This window comes from Oncorhynchus tshawytscha, unplaced genomic scaffold, assembly GCF_018296145.1.
Source record: "Oncorhynchus tshawytscha isolate Ot180627B unplaced genomic scaffold, Otsh_v2.0 Un_contig_1654_pilon_pilon, whole genome shotgun sequence".
In the NCBI taxonomy this organism is placed as follows: domain Eukaryota; kingdom Metazoa; phylum Chordata; class Actinopteri; order Salmoniformes; family Salmonidae; genus Oncorhynchus; species Oncorhynchus tshawytscha.
In genome coordinates, this window is record NW_024607512.1 from 2,678 (window position 1) to 18,933 (window position 16,256).

Here is a 16,256-nt window from a genome sequence, read left to right on the forward strand (position 1 = left end):
TGTTATTTGCTAAACAGAATACCTGACCACTGTGACTGACCCAAAATGATGGAAAGCTTTGACTATGTACAGACGCAGTGAGCATGGCTTTGCTATTGAGAGAGGCTGCCATCGGCAGACTTAGCTCTCAAGAGAAGACAGGCTGTGCACACTGCCCACAAAATGAGGTGGAAACCGAACTGAACTTCCTAACCTCCTGTCAAATGTATGACCATATTAGAGAGACATATTTCCCTCAGATTACACAGAGACCCACAAAGAATTACAAAACAAATCCAACATTGATAAACTTCCATACGTGAAATACCTGTGTGCAGCGAGATTTGTGACCTGTTGCCACAATGGCAACCAGTGAAGAACAAACACCATTGTAAATACAACCCATATTCCTCTGTTTATTCATCTTCCCTTTTGTACTTCAACTATTTCCACATTCCTACAACATTGTACATAGCCAGTAATAACATTTAAAATATCTATATTATTTTAAAAATGTTGTGCTTTTGTGAGTGTGATGTTTACTGTTAATTTATTTCCCTTTTGTTTATTATCTATGTCACTTACTTTGGCAATGTAAACATATGTTTCCATGACAATAAAGCCCTTAAATTTAATTTAATTGAGAGAGAAAGAGGTGAGAGAGAGATATTCATTACATAACCCTCAAACATACATCAGAAATACAAACAAAAACATTTAGACACTAGTATTTCACACTCAACCAGTCTCATCATCATACTGAAACACTCAACCAGTCTTCATCACCATAATGAAACACTCAACCAGTCTCATCATCATACTGAAACACTCAACCAGTCTCCATCACCATAATGAAACACTCAACCAGTCCTCATCATCATACTGAAACACTCAACCAGTCTTCATCATCATACTGAAACAATCAACCAGTCTTCATCATCATACTGAAACACTCAACCAGTCTCATCATCATACTGAAACATTGAGACACTCAATCAGTCTCATCATCATACTGAAACACTAAACCAGTCTCATCATCATACTGAAACACTCAACCAGTCTTTATCTTCATAATGAAACACTCAACCAGTCTTCATCATCATAATGAAAGACTCAACCAGTCTCATCATCATACTGAAACACTCAATCAGTCTTCATCATCATACTGAAACCCTCAACCAGTCTTCATCATCATACTGAAACACTCAACAAGTCTTCATCATCATAGTGAAACACTCAACCAGTCTTCACCATCATAGTGAAACACTCAACCAGTCTTCATCACCATAATGAAACACTCAACCAGTCCTCATCATCATACTGAAACACTCAACCAGTCTCATCATCATACTAAAACACTCAACCAGTCTTTATCATCATAATGAAACACTCAACCAGTCTTTATCTTCATAATGAAACACTCAGCCAGTCTTCATCATCATACTGAGACATTGAGACACTCAACCAGTCTCATCATCATACTGAAACAATCAACCAGTCTCATCATCATACTGAAACACTAAACCAGTCTTCATCATCATACTGAAACACTCAACCAGTCTTCATCATCATAATGAAATACTCAACCAGTCTCATCATTATACTGAAACACTCAACCAGTCTCATCATCATACTGAAACTCTCAACCAGTCTCAACATCATACTGAAACACTCAACCAGTCTCAACATCATACTGAAACACTCAACCAGTCTCAACATCATACTGAAACACTCAACCAGTCTCATCATTATACTGAAACACTCAATCAGTCTCATCATCATACTGAAACACTCAACCAGTCTTCATCATCATAATGAAACACTCAACCAGTCTTCCTCATCATACTGAAACATCTTGACACTCAACCAGTCTCATCATCATACTGAAACACTCAACCAGTCTCAACATCATACTGAAACACTCAACCAGTCTCATCATTATACTGAAACACTCAATCAGTCTCATCATCATACTGAAACACTCAACCAGTCTTCATCATCATAATGAAACACTCAACCAGTCTTCCTCATCATACTGAAACATCTTGACTCTCAACCAGTCTCATCATCATACTGAAACCTTGTCATGTGGATTACTCATGATATGTTTTATATCTTGAAGGTACCAAAAGTATTTATTGGTTTGGGAATGGAGAGGGAGAAAACGAGAGGGCAGGACAGAGAGGGAGAAGGGGAAAAGGGAGAGAGAGGGGAGGAGGGAAAGTGACGTGTGGGTGAAGAAGCTTCAGTCACGACTGTAATCAGGTAGAGACAGGTAGAGGTACAGCAGGTGAGAGGCAAGCTGTGTCATTAGCTGCTTCACTCACGCACGGACACGCACGGACACGCACGGACACGCACGGACACACACACACACACACACACACACACACACACACACACACACACACACACACACACACACACACACACACACACACACACACACACACACACACACACACACACACACACACACACCTTGCAACCCTCAACAGAAAGCATGCAGGAGAGAGAAGAGACTCACCCACAGCATCAGAGACACAGATCCTCCATCACCAGGCTTCTCTGCCTGCACACTGAGAGAGAGGTGGAGAGAGAGATGGAGAGTGAGAGAGAAAGAGAGAGATGTAGAGTGTGAGAAAGCCAGAGAGATGGGGAGAAAGAAAGAGATGGAGAGAGAGGAAAGAGAGGAAAGAGAGAAGAAGAGAAAACGAGGAAAGCGAGGGGAACGAGAAATGGATGAGAGAGAGAGGGGAAAGAGAGGAGAGAGAGAGAGAGGAAAGAGGAGGCAGTCTATGTACCGTTACTGTATGGCAAGAATGCTCAGTTCAGCCCACACAGTGCAAGCATGACACACTGACTGTGTGTGTGTGTGGATAGAAAGGCTCAGTCTCCCACTGATGCGTGGGCCAGACCTACACCAATCTATCCCCTTTCCTCCCTCCCTCCCTCCCTCTCTCTGACACTAACACATCACTCTCAGATAACAGAAGAGGAGGAGAAAGGAGGAAAGGAAACTAGAAAATTGAGAAAGAAAGGAAGAAAATGTATGGCAGAGTGATAAATGTGAAGGAATCAGAGAGAGAGGAAGGAGAGAAGAGGCAGAGACAGAGGGAGAGGGTAGAGAGGCAGAGACAGTGGGAGAGGGTAGAGAGGCAGAGAGAGAGAGAGGAAGGAGAGAGGAGGCAGAGGCAGTGGGAGAGTGTAGAGAGGCAGAGGGAAGGAGAGAGGAGGCAGAGACAGTGGGAGAAGGTAGAGAGACAGAGAGAGGAAGGAAGGAGAGAGGAGGCAGAAACAATGGGAGAGGGTAGAGAGGCGGAGAGAGAAAGGAAGGAGAGTGGAGGCGGAGACAATGGGAGAGGGGAGAGAGGCGGAGAGAGAAAGGAAGGAGAGTGGAGGCGGAGACAATGGGAGAGGGGAGAGAGAGGGAGGGGAGAGGAGGCAGAGACAAACGGAGAGGGGAGAGAGAGGGAGGCAGAGGCAGAGACAATGGGAGAGAGAGAGGGAGGGAGAGAGGCAGAGATGGGAGAGGGGAGAGAGGGAGGGGAGAGGAGGCAGAGACAATGGGGAGAGGGAGAGAGAGGAAGAGAGGAGAAAGACAGTGGGAGACGGTAGAGAGGCATAGAGAAGAGGCATAGAGAGGAGGCAGAGAGTGGGAGACGGTAGAGAGGCAGAGAGGGAAGGAGAGAGGTGAAGGAAAACAGTGGAAGAGGGTAGAGGGAAGGAGAGAAGAAGGAAAGAGGCGGCAGAGACAGTGGGAGAGGGTAGAGAGGCAGAGAGAAGAAGGAATGAGAGAGGAGGCAGAGACAGTGGGAGAAGTGGCAGAGAAAGAGGAAGGAGAGAGGAGGCAGAGACAATCGGAGAGGGTAGTGGCAGAGAAAGAGAGGAGGCAGAACAGTTGGGGAGGGTAGAGAGTCAAAGAAAGAGGAAGGAGAGAGGAGGCAGAGACAATCGGAGAGGGTAGAGAGGCAGAGAGAGAGGAAGGAAAGAGGAGGCAGACAGTGGGAGAAGCGCAGAGAGGGAAGGAGAGGTAACAAGCGAGAGAGGTAAAGAGAGAGAGAGGGAGATGGAGAGACAGACAGAGAGAGGGACAGGGAGAGGTATAGAGAGGTGGAAGGAGAGGAAAGAAGAGAGGAGACAGAGAGAGAGCGAAGGGAGAGGCAGAGAGAGACAAGGGAGAGGCAGAGAGAGGGGGGAAGGAGAGGCAGAGAGAGAGCAGAGACTCAAAGAGAGAGAGAGGAGAGGCAGAGAGAGAGGGGCAAGGAGAGGTAAAAGAGAAAAGAGAGAGGGGGGAAGATGTAGTGAGAGGGGCAGGTAGAGGTAAAGAGAGAAAGAGAGGGGGATGGAGGCAGCGACAGAGAGAGAGAGAGAGAGAGAGAGAGGAGAGTCACAGAGAAAGAGAGAGGGGGTAGGAGAGGCAGAGAGATGGAGAGGTAGTGAGAGCAAGAGGGAGAAGCAGAGAGGGAAAGAGGGATAGGGGAAGGAAGAGAGCGATGGAGAGAGAGAAGAGCGAGAGGGAAGAGAGGGATAGGGGAAGGAAGAGAGCGATGGAGAGAGAGAAGAGCGAGAGGGAAGGGGTGAGGCAGAGAAAAAAGGTGCTTACAGGCAAGCGTGGGCATTGGAGGGAGAGTTTCCTGTTGCTATGGTGACCCTTCAAAGACAGCAAGTCATCTGCTGCATGCTGGGTAAACAAGCCCCCCCACCACACACACAATGTAGAGTGGAACTAGCACCATTTGGTGGTCAACCTTAGAGAAATATGTTAACGATCTATAGTTGATGTCCGTGCCCCTGCGGAAATCGAATTAGCATAATGGGATTGAGATCCGGGCTCTTCGCTGGCTATGGCAGAACACTGACATTCCTGTCTTGCAGGAAATCACGCACAGAAAGAGCAGTATGGCTGGTGGCATTGTCATGCTGGAGGGTCATGTCAAGATGAGCCTGCAGGAAGGATACCACATGAGGAAGGAGGATGTTTTCCCTGTAAAGCACAGCGTTGAGATTGCCTGCAATGACAACAAGCTCAGTCTGATGATGCTGTGACACACTGCCCCAGACCATGACGGACCCTCCACCTCCGAATCGATCTCGATTCAGAGTACAGGCCTCGGTGTAACGCTCATTCCTTCGATGATAAACGCGAATCCGACAGTGAAGAACACTTTTTGCCAGTCCTGCCTGGTCCAACGACAGTGGGTTTGTGCCCATAGGCGACGTTGCTGCCGGTGATGTCTGGTGAGGACCTGCCTTACAACAGGCCTACAGGCCCTCAGTCCAGCCTCTCTCAGCCTATTGCAGACAGTCTGAGCACTGATGAAGGGACATTTCTTTTTTTGCTGAGTTTATATCTCTGATAGAGACAGACTAAAGGCAGATAGAGGAAGGAGAGGAGACAGAGAGAGGAAGGAGAGGAGGCAGAGAGGAAGGAGAGGAGGCAGAGAGAGGAAGGAGAGGAGGCAGAGAGAGGAAGGAGAGGAGGCAGAGAGAGGAAGGAGAGGAGGCAGAGAGAGGAAGGAGAGGAGGCAGAGAGGAAGGAGAGGAGGCAGAGGGAGGAAGGAGAGGAGACAGAGAGACAAAGGAGAGGAGGCAGAGAGAGGAAGGAGAGGAGGCAGAGGGAGGAAGGAGAGGAGAGAGGAGGGAGAGGAGGCAGAGAGACAAAGGAGAGGAGGCAGAGAGAGGAAGGAGAGGTGGCAGAGGGAGGAAGGAGAGGAGGCAGAGAGAGGAGGCAGAGGGAGGAAGGAGAGTAGGCAGAGAGAGGAAGGAGAGGGGGCCAGAGAGGAAGGAGAGGTGGCAGAGAGAGGAATTTTTAAAGGCAGAGAGGAAGGAGAGGAGGCAGAGAGGAAGGAAGGAGGCAGAGAGAGGAAGGAGAGGAGGCAGAGAGGAAGAGAGATGAAGGAGGAGGCAGAGAGATGAAAGAGAGGAGGCAGAGAGAGGAAGGAGAGAAGGCAGAGAGACAAAGGAGAAGAGGCAGAGAGAGGAAGAAGAGGAGGCAGAGAGGAAGGAGAGGAGGCAGAGATGAAGGAGAGGAGGCAGAGATGAAGGAGAGGAGGCAGAGAGGAAGGAGAGGGGGCAGAGAGGAAGGAAGGGGGCAGAGAGGAAGGAGAGGATGTAGATAGATGAAGGAGAGGAGGCAGAGAGATGAAGGAGAGGAGGCAGAGGGAGGAAGGAGAAGAGGCAGTCATCTTAGTAGGAAGGAGGAGGCAGAGAAGGAAGGAGAGGAGGCAGAGAGAGGTGGCAGAGAGAGGCAGAGAGAGGAGGCAGAGAAAGGAAGGAGAGGAGGCAGAGGGAGGAAGGAGAGGAGGCAGAGGGAGGAAGGAGAGGAGGCTGAGAGAGGAAGGAGAGGAGGCAGAGAGGAAGGAGAGGAGGCAGAGAGGAAGGAGAGGAGGCAGTTAGAGGAAGGAGAGGAGGTAGAGGGTAGTAGTGTTGTAGTAAAGTTATTGTATCTCTCAGACACTTCAAAGATACTTCCTGTATTCATGTTTTCCCATGAATCTGTGATTCAATGGTTTTCCATTGTTAATAGCAGTAAGGCCAAATTCAGTGTTTCATCAAATTAATTTTTAAACCTACAAAGGTACAATACTTTCTAATCAAATAGCTAAATGACCCTTGGTTAAAACAATTCCCTAAGTTATCTAGCAGAAACCCAGCTCCCTAAGTTATCTTAGTAAACCCAGCTCCCTATGTTATCTTAGTCAACCCAGCTCCCTAAGTTATCTTAGTAAACCCAGCTCCCTACGTTATCTTAGTAAACCCAGCTCCCTATGTTATCTTAGTAAACCCAGCTCCCTATGTTATCTTAGTAAACCCAGCTCCCTATGTTATCTTAGTAAACCCAGCTCCCTATGTTATCTAGCAGAAACCCATTTCCCTATGTTATCTAGCAGAAACCCAGCTCCCTACGTCATCTTAGTCAACCCAGCTCCCTAAGTCATCTTAGTCAACCCAGCTCCCTAAGTCATCTTAGTAAACCCAGCTCCCTACGTTATCTTAGTCAACCCAGCTCCCTAAGTTATCTTAGCAGAAACTCAGGCCCAGGCCCTTAGACCATATTAAACATCACACAAACATTTGCCATTTTATTTTTTATTACCAAAAGCGTTTTCCAGTTGCTTTCACATGATGGGAATGTTTTAGTCCTGCATGGGAGGGTTCATATACTGTGTGTTGCTATCCCTGGCCTTCCAGCAAGAGGTCCACGTAGGCCCCAGTCACCAGGCTGTCATCCCCGACACCGAGCTCCTTCATCAGGCTGCGAGCAATCGCCTCCCCCTCCTCAGGCCTCTGGTCCTCCCTCAACACCACCTACACACACACACACACACACACACACACACACACACACACACACACACACACACACACACACACACACACACACACACACACACACACACAGTTTCATAAAAACAGCTTTTTAAACCAGATCTAGAAACACACACACCCCCCAACCTCAAGATATATGTAGTGTCTAGTGTCCCAGCCAGGTGAACCTACCTCTAGATCTATGTAGTGTCTAGTGTCCCAGCCAGGTGAACCTACCTCTAGATCTATGTAGTGTCTAGTGTCCCAGCCAGGTGAACCTACCTCTAGATCTATGTAGTGTCTAGTGTCCCAGCCAGGTGAACCTACCTCTAGATCTATGTAGTGTCTAGTGTCCCAGCCAGGTGAACCTACCTCTAGATCTATGTAGTGTCTAGTGTCCCAGCCAGGTGAACCTACCTCTAGATATATGTAGTGTCTAGTGTCCCAGCCAGGTGAACCTACCTCAAGATCTATGTAGTGTCTAGTGTCCCAGCCAGGTGAACCTACCTCAAGATCTATGTAGTGTCTAGTGTCCCAGCCAGGTGAACCTACCTCTAGATCTATGTAGTGTCTAGTGTCCCAGCCAGGTGAACCTACCTCAAGATCTATGTAGTGTCTAGTGTCCCAGCCAGGTGAACCTACCTCTAGATATATGTAGTGTCTAGTGTCCCAGCCAGGTGAACCTACCTCTAGATATATGTAGTGTCTAGTGTCCCAGCCAGGTGAACCTACCTCTAGATCTATGTAGTGTCTAGTGTCCCAGCCAGGTGAACCTACCTCTAGATCTATGTAGTGTCTAGTGTCCCAGCCAGGTGAACCTACCTCTAGATATATGTAGTGTCTAGTGTCCCAGCCAGGTGAACCTACCTCTAGATCTATGTAGTGTAGTGTCTAGTGTCCCAGCCAGGTGAACCTACCTCTATATCTATGTAGTGTCTAGTGTCCCAGCCAGGTGAACCTACCTCTAGATCTATGTAGTGTCTAGTGTCCCAGCCAGGTGAACCTACCTCTATATCTATGTAGTGTCTAGTGTCCCAGCCAGGTGAACCTACCTCTAGATCTATGTAGTGTCTAGTGTCCCAGCCAGGTGAACCTACCTCTATATCTATGTAGTGTCTAGTGTCCCAGCCAGGTGAACCTACCTCTAGATCTATGTAGTGTCTAGTGTCCCAGCCAGGTGAACCTACCTCTATATCTATGTAGTGTCCCAGCCAGGTGAACCTACCTCTAGATCTATGTAGTGTCTAGTGTCCCAGCCAGGTGAACCTACCTCAAGATATATGTAGTGTCTAGTGTCCCAGCCAGGTGAACCTACCTCTAGATATATGTAGTGTCTAGTGTCCCAGCCAGGTGAACCTACCTCTAGATCTATGTAGTGTCTAGTGTCCCAGCCAGGTGAACCTACCTCTAGATCTATGTAGTGTCTAGTGTCCCAGCCAGGTGAACCTACCTCTATATCTATGTAGTGTCCCAGCCAGGTGAACCTACTCTAGATCTATGTAGTGTCTAGTGTCCCAGCCAGGTGAACCTACCTCAAGATCGATGTAGTGTCTAGTGTCCCAGCCAGGTGAACCTACCTCTAGATCTATGTAGTGTCTAGTGTCCCAGCCAGGTGAACCTACCTCTAGATCTATGTAGTGTCTAGTGTCCCAGCCAGGTGAACCTACCTCTAGATCTATGTAGTGTCTAGTGTCCCAGCCAGGTGAACCTACCTCTAGATCTATGTAGTGTCTAGTGTCCCAGCCAGGTGAACCTACCTCTAGATCTATGTAGTGTCTAGTGTCCCAGCCAGGTGAACCTACCTCTAGATCGATGTAGTGTCTAGTGTCCCAGCCAGGTGAACCTACCTCAAGATCTATGTAGTGTCTAGTGTCCCAGCCAGGTGAACCTACCTCAAGATCTATGTAGTGTCTAGTGTCCCAGCCAGGTGAACCTACCTCTAGATCGATGTAGTGTCTAGTGTCCCAGCCAGTTGAACCTACCTCTAGATCTATGTAGTGTCTAGTGTCCCAGCCAGGTGAACCTACCTCAAGATCTATGTAGTGTCTAGTGTCCCAGCCAGGTGAACCTACCTCTATATCTATGTAGTGTCCCAGCCAGGTGAACCTACCTCTATATCTATGTAGTGTCTAGTGTCCCAGCCAGGTGAACCTACCTCTAGATCTATGTAGTGTCTAGTGTCCCAGCCAGGTGAACCTACCTCTAGATCTATGTAGTGTCTAGTGTCCCAGCCAGGTGAACCTACCTCTAGATCGATGTAGTGTCTAGTGTCCCAGCCAGGTGAACCTACCTCAAGATCTATGTAGTGTCTAGTGTCCCAGCCAGGTGAACCTACCTCAAGATCTATGTAGTGTCTAGTGTCCCAGTCAGGTGAACCTACCTCTAGATCTATGTCGTGTCCCAGCCAGGTGAACCTACCTCTAGATATATGTAGTGTCTAGTGTCCCAGCCAGGTGAACCTACTCAAGATCTATGTAGTGTCTAGTGTCCCAGCCAGGTGAACCTACCTCTAGATCTATGTAGTGTCTAGTGTCCCAGCCAGGTGAACCTACTCTAGATCTATGTAGTGTCTAGTGTCCCAGCCAGGTGAACCTACCTCTAGATCGATGTAGTGTCTAGTGTCCCAGCCAGGTGAACCTACCTCTAGCTCCATGTAGTGTCCCAGGCCCTCCACTGAGTCCAAGTGAACCCTCGTCTGACCAACCAGGAACAGCCTCCTCTCCTTCCTCACCTCACCCTTAACCCCTAGAGAATCAGCCAGCACAGTCTACACACACACACACACACACACACACACACACATTAATATACACCACCTCACCTCGAGCCCACTCTAAAATAGTCACTAATTATTCCCTCAGGGTCTTGTGTGGTAGAGAGAGTAGTGGTGTGGTAGAGAGAGTAGTGGTGTGGTAGGGACAGTAGTGTTGTAGTAGGTACAGTAGTGTTGGAGTAGGTACAGTAGTGTTGGAGTAGGTACAGTAGTGTTGGAGTAGGTACAGGAGTATTGTAGTAGGTACAGTAGTGTTGTAGTAGGTAGTGTTGTAGTAGCTACTCACTGTGTAGTAGGTACAGTAGTGTTGTAGTAGGTACAGTAGTGTTGTAGTAGGTACAGTAGTGTTGGAGTAGGTACAGTAGTGTTGTAGTAGGTACAGTAGTGTTGTAGTAGGTACAGTAGTGTTGTAGTAGCTACTCACTGTGTAGTAGGGACAGTAGTGTTGTAGTAGGTACAGTAGAGTTGTAGTAGCTACTCACTGTGTAGTAGGTACAGTAGTGTTGTAGTAGGTACAGTAGAGTTGTAGTAGCTACTCACTGTGTAGTAGGTACAGTAGTGTTGTAGTAGGTACAGTAGTGTTGTAGTAGGTACAGTAGTGTTGTAGTAGCTACTCACTGTGTAGTAGGGACAGTAGAGTTGTAGTAGCTACTCACTGTGTAGTAGGTACAGTAGAGTTGTAGTAGCACTCACTGTGTAGTAGGTACAGTAGAGTTGTAGTAGCTACTCACTGTGTAGTAGGTACAGTAGAGTTGTAGTAGCTACTCACTGTGTAGTAGGGACAGTAGAGTTGTAGTAGCTACTCACTGTGTAGTAGGTACAGTAGAGTTGTAGTAGCTACTCACTGTGTAGTAGGTACAGTAGAGTTGTAGTAGCTACTCACTGTGTAGTAGGGACAGTAGAGTTGTAGTAGCTACTCACTGTGTAGTAGGGACAGTAGAGTTGTAGTAGCTACTCACTGTGTAGTAGGTACAGTAGAGTTGTAGTAGCTACTCACTGTGTAGTAGGGACAGTAGAGTTGTAGTAGCTACTCACTGTGTAGTAGGTACAGTAGAGTTGTAGTAGCTACTCACTGTGTAGTAGGGCACAGTAGTGTTGTAGTAGGTACAGTAGTGTTGTAGTAGCTACTCACTGTGTAGTAGGGACAGTAGTGTTGTAGTAGGTACAGTAGAGTTGTAGTAGCTACTCACTGTGTAGTAGGTACAGTAGTGTTGTAGTAGGTACAGTAGTGTTGTAGTAGGTACAGTAGTGTTGTAGTAGCTACTCACTGTGTAGTAGGGACAGTAGTGTTGTAGTAGGTACAGTAGAGTTGTAGTAGCTACTCACTGTGTAGTAGGGACAGTAGTGTTGTAGTAGGTACAGTAGAGTTGTAGTAGCTACTCACTGTGTAGTAGGGACAGTAGTGTTGGAGTAGGCACAGTAGTGTTGGAGTAGGCACAGTAGTGTTGGAGTAGGCACAGTAGTGTTGGAGTAGGCACAGTAGTGTTGGAGTAGGCACAGTAGTGTTGGAGTAGGCACAGTAGTGTTGGAGTAGGCACAGTAGTGTTGGAGTAGGTACAGTAGTGTTGGAGTAGGTACAGGAGTATTGTAGTAGGTACAGTAGTGTTGTAGTAGCTACTCACTGTGTAGTAGGGACAGTAGTGTTGTAGTAGGTACAGTAGTGTTGGAGTAGGCACAGTAGTGTTGGAGTAGGCACAGTAGTGTTGGAGTAGGCACAGTAGTATTGTAGTAGGTACAGTAGTGTTGGAGTAGGTACAGGAGTATTGTAGTAGCTACAGTAGTGTTGGAGTAGGTACAGGAGTATTGTAGTAGCTACAGTAGTGTTGTAGTAGGCACAGGAGTATTGTAGTAGCTACAGTAGTGTTGTAGTAGCCACTCACTGTGTAGTAGGTACAGTAGTGTTGTAGTAGCTACAGTAGTGTTGTAGTAGCTACTCACTGTGTAGTAGGGACAGTAGTGTTGTAGTAGGTACAGTAGTGTTGGAGTAGGCACAGTAGTGTTGGAGTAGGTACAGTAGTGTTGGAGTAGGTACAGGAGTATTGTAGTAGGTACAGTAGTGTTGGAGTAGGTACAGGAGTATTGTAGTAGCTACAGTAGTGTTGGAGTAGGTACAGGAGTATTGTAGTAGCTACAGTAGTGTTGTAGTAGCTACTCACTGTGTAGTAGGGACAGTAGTGTTGTAGTAGGTACAGTAGTGTTGGAGTAGGCACAGTAGTGTTGGAGTAGGTACAGTAGTGTTGGAGTAGGTACAGGAGTATTGTAGTAGGTACAGTAGTGTTGTAGTAGCTACTCACTGTGTAGTAGGGACAGTAGTGTTGGAGTAGGTACAGGAGTATTGTAGTAGGTACAGTAGTGTTGTAGTAGGTACAGTAGTGTTGGAGTAGGTACAGGAGTATTGTAGTAGCTACAGTAGTGTTGTAGTAGCTACTCACTGTGTAGTAGGGACAGTAGTGTTGTAGTAGGTACAGTAGTGTTGGAGTAGGTACAGTAGTGTTGGAGTAGGCACAGTAGTGTTGGAGTAGGCACAGTAGTGTTGGAGTAGGCACAGTAGTGTTGGAGTAGGCACAGTAGTGTTGGAGTAGTGTTGGAGTAGGCACAGTAGTGTTGGAGTAGGCACAGTAGTGTTGGAGTAGGTACAGTAGTGTTGGAGTAGGTACAGTAGTGTTGGAGTAGCTACTCACTGTGTAGTAGGCACAGTAGTGTTGGAGTAGGCACAGTAGTGTTGGAGTAGCTACTCACTGTGTAGTAGGCACAGTAGTGTTGGAGTAGGTACAGTAGTGTTGGAGTAGGTACAGTAGTGTTGGAGTAGGTACAGTAGTGTTGGAGTAGGCACAGTAGTGTTGGAGTAGGTACAGTAGTGTTGGAGTAGCTACTCACTGTGTAGTAGGTACAGTAGTGTTGGAGTAGGCACAGTAGTGTTGGAGTAGGTACAGTAGTGTTGGAGTAGGTACAGTAGTGTTGGAGTAGGTACTCACTGTGTAGTAGGGACAGTAGTGTTGTAGTAGGTACAGTAGTGTTGGAGTAGGTACTCACTGTGTAGTAGGTACAGTAGTGTTGTAGTAGGTACAGTAGTGTTGGAGTAGGTACAGTAGTGTTGGAGTAGGTACAGTAGTGTTGGAGTAGGTACTCACTGCGTAGTAGGGACAGTAGTGTTGTAGTAGGTACAGTAGTGTTAGAGTAGGTACTCACTGCGTAGTAGGTACAGTAGTGTTGGAGTAGGTACTCACTGTGTAGTAGGGACAGTAGTGTTGTAGTAGGTACAGTAGTGTTAGAGTAGGTACTCACTGCGTAGTAGGTACAGTAGTGTTGTAGTAGGTACAGTAGTGTTGGAGTAGGTACAGGAGTGTTGTAGTAGCTACTCACTCTGAGCCCCTCTGGGTCCTGTGTAGTAGAGAGAGAGTAGTTGGACACCTTGGGCCCGTCACAATCTGGTCTCTCATAGAAGATCAGCTGACCACTCCCATCCTGCTGGACAAATACAACTTCAGTCCAAAGCATGTGTGTGTGTTGGGGGTGTTTATGTGTTTGGGGGGTGTTTATGTGTGTGTGTGTGTGGGGGTGTTTATGTGTGTGTGTGTGTGTGGGGGGGTGTGTGTGTTGGGGGGTGTTTATGTGTGTGTGTGGGGGTGTGTTTACGTGTGTGTGTGTGTGTGGGGGGTGTTTATGTGTGTGTGTGTGTGTGTGTGGGGGTGTTTATGTGTGTGTGTGTGTGTGGGGGTGTTTATGTGTGTGTGTGTGTGTGTGGGGGGTGTTTATGTGTGTGTGTGTGTGGGGGGTGTTTATGTGTGTGTGTGTGTGTGTGGGGGTGTTTATGTGTGTGTGTGTGTGTGTGGGGGGGTGTTTACGTGTGTGTGGGGGGGTGTGTGGGGGTGTTTACGTGTGTGTGTGTGTGTGTGTGGGGGGTGTTTATGTGTGGGGGGTGTGGGGGGTGTTTACGTGTGTGTGTGTGTGTGGGGGGGTGTTTATGTGTGTGTGTGTGTGTGTGGGGGGTGTTTATGTGTGTGTGGGGGTGTGTGGGGGTGTTTACGTGTGTGTGTGTGTGTGTGGGGGGTGTTTATGTGTGTGTGTGTGTGTGTGTGGGGGTGTTTATGTGTGTGTGGGGGGGGTGTGTGGGGGTGTTTACGTGTGTGTGTGTGTGTGTGGGGGGTGTGTTTACGTGTGTGTGTGTGTGTGTGTGTGGGGGGTGTTTATGTGTGTGTGGGGGGTGTGTGGGGGGTGTTTACGTGTGTGTGTGTGTGTGTGTGTGTGTGTGTGGGGGGAGTGTGTTCGTGTGTGTGTGTGTGTGTGTGTGTTGAGTGGGGGGGATGTGTGTGTGGTGTGTTGTGGTGTGGTGTGTATGTGTGTGTGAGTACCATCAGGTTACGTAGTTTAAGCCGTCCGGTGCTGCAGTTGAAGAACGTGTCCTGCTGGTGGATTACTGTTCCCTCTGATTGGCTTAGCTGGCTGGCTCTCTCCGCCAATCGTGTCGCATTGCTCACCCTCGCCTTGATCTCCACGTTAGAAGGCATCTCTGATCTGTACCGAGTTAGGGGTTGTGTGAGGGTTGAGTGAGGGTTGTGTGAGGGTTGTGTGAGGGTTGTGTTAGGGTTGTGTTAGGGTTGTGTTAGGGTTGTGTTAGGGTTAGAGTGGTAGATGTTTTTATCATATCCATGAAATAAATACATTGAACGTGAGCTTCTCAATGCTGGACAGTGCACACCTCCCTCCTCAGAATCAAAACACAGACAGTGTACATTCAAGGCATCCCAATATGTATCTGAATAATACCATAATACTAACTATACTAACCCCTACGGTGGTTCTGGCTAACCCCTACGGTGGTTCTGGCTAACCCCTACGGTGGTTCTGGCTTGGTTCTGGCTAACCCCTACGGTGGTTCTGGCTAACCCCTACGGTGGTTCTGGCTAACCCCTACGGTGGTTCTGGCTAACCCCTACGGTGGTTCTGGCTAACCCCTACGGTGGTTCTGGCTTGGTTCTGGCTAACCCCTACGGTGGTTCTGGCTAACCCCTACGGTGGTTCTGGCTTGGTTCTGGCTAATCCCTACGGTGGTTCTGGCTAACCCCTACGGTGGTTCTGGCTAACCCCTACGGTGGTTCTGACTAACCCCTACGGTGGTTCTGGCTAACCTCTACAGTGGTTCTGGCTAATCCCTACGGTGGTGGTTCTGGCTAACCCCTACGGTGGTTCTGGCTAACCCCTACGGTGGTTCTGGCTTGGTTCTGGCTAACCCCTATGGTGGTTCTGGCTTGGTTCTGACTAACCCCTACGGTGGTTCTGGCTAACCCCTACGGTGGTTCTGGCTTGGTTCTGGCTAACCCCTATGGTCCTAATTGGGATGACGCTTTTTCCCTCCAATTTTCTCTGACCTCAATGCAACACTTCCCGACCTTAATTCATCATTTGAAACTGGGCGGAGATTTCAATTGCGTGTTCCATCCAAGTCTAGACAGATCTAGACCGAAGCCCAACCATGTCATTTCAAAATCAGACGCAGTCATCAAGTCATTTCTAGAATCCTATAATTTGTCTGATCCATGGAGGAGGAGCAATCCCACTTCTAAACAGTACTCTGTTTTCCCTCCAGTTCACCGCTCATACTCTAGGATTGACTCTGTACCGTAACACCCTGTATATAGCCTCCACATTGACTCTGTACCGTAACACCCTGTATATAGCCTCCACATTGACTCTGTACCGGTACCCCCTGTATATAGCCTCTACATTGACTCTGTACCGGTACCCCCTGTATATAGCCTCCACATTGACTCTGTGCCGGTACCCCCTGTATATAGCCTCCACATTGACTCTGTGCCGGTACCCCCTGTATATAGCCTCCACATTGACTCTGTGCCGGTACCCCCTGTATATAGCCTCTACATTGACTCTGTACCGGTACCCCCTGTATATAGCCTCCACATTGACTCTGTACTGGTACCCCTATATATAGCCTCCACATTGACTCTGTGCCGGTACCCCTGTATATAGCCTCCATATTGACTCTGTACCGGTACCCCCTGTATATAGCCTCCATATTGACTCTGTACCGGTACCCCCTGTATATAGCCTCCATATTGACTCTGTACCGGTACCCCTGTATATAGCCTCCATATTGACTCTGTACCGGTACCCCCTGTATATAGCCTCCATATTGACTCTGTACCGTAACACCCTGTATATAGCCTCCATATTG

General features: G+C 47.8%; 1 long non-coding RNA gene across 1 annotated transcript; it reads right to left on the reverse strand.

The window, feature by feature from the left end:
* Positions 1-8,202: 8,202 nt before the first annotated feature.
* On the reverse strand, positions 8,203-9,747 carry LOC121842596. Its single transcript, XR_006081174.1, has 3 exons — positions 8,779-9,747; positions 8,516-8,740; positions 8,203-8,477 (listed from the first exon to the last, which is right to left on the reverse strand). It is a non-coding gene; the product is annotated as an uncharacterized LOC121842596 (long non-coding RNA).
* Between the last annotated feature and the right edge of the window lie 6,509 nt (positions 9,748-16,256).